The sequence below is a fragment of the Propithecus coquereli genome, unplaced genomic scaffold, assembly GCF_000956105.1.
Source record: "Propithecus coquereli isolate 6110/MARCELLA unplaced genomic scaffold, Pcoq_1.0 Scaffold339, whole genome shotgun sequence".
Taxonomy (NCBI): Eukaryota; Metazoa; Chordata; class Mammalia; order Primates; family Indriidae; genus Propithecus; species Propithecus coquereli.
The window spans coordinates 181516-182432 of NW_012149052.1; positions in this window are offsets into that span (position 1 = coordinate 181516).

The window sequence follows — 917 nt, forward strand, 5'->3', positions numbered from 1 at the left end:
TTCTTGATTGAAATGGCCCAATGAATAGATAAAAATAATACAACAGTGAAAAACACCAGTTTTGAAATATTTGAACACTTGAGACAAGGGGGAGTCTTCCAAAAAGGTAAACTATATTGCCAGGCATGGTGGCTCACACCTGTAATCTTAGCACTCTGGGACGCCAAGACAGGGAGGATAGCTAGAGGTCAGCAGTTTGAGACCAGCCTGAACAAGAGTGAGACCCTGTCTCTACAAAAAATAGGAAAATTAGCCAGATGTTATGGCACACACCTGTAGTTCCAGCTACTCAGGAGGCTGAGGCAGGAAGATCACTTGAGCCCAGGAGTTTGAGGTTGCAGTGAGCTATGATGATGTCACAGCACTCTAGCCCAGGTGACAGAGCAAGACTCTGTCACAAAAACAAACAAACAAACAAAAAACTGGATAAACTATAAGTCATGCTTCCAAAAAGGTAAACTATAGGTCAGACACAAAGGATCAGGAATCAAACTATCTTTGAGACTTCTCAACAGCAACACTGAAGCTAGGAGACAGCAGACAATTAGCTTAGAAATACTGAGGAATAACAATTTCCAACCTGGAATTCTATGCATAACCATACTATTAGTTGAGTGTGAGGATAAAATGAAGAATTTTCAGACCTGTGATGTCATCGCCCTCTCCCATTTTTCTTTGCTTCTGGAAGGATCTCTGACAGTGGCTGCTGTCCTCCATGGCCCCAGCTTTCATGTTATGGATTCTAAACCAGTAATGATTCAATACCGCAATCATCCTTTTAAAAAAATACATGAATAAGCTTTACTTTAACATCAGAGATTGTAATCATTCTTTTATATCTTATTTGGGTTGTTCAAATTTTCATTCTACTTCCTTCACATAAATTCATATAAATATAATATTGAAAGTATTAATCA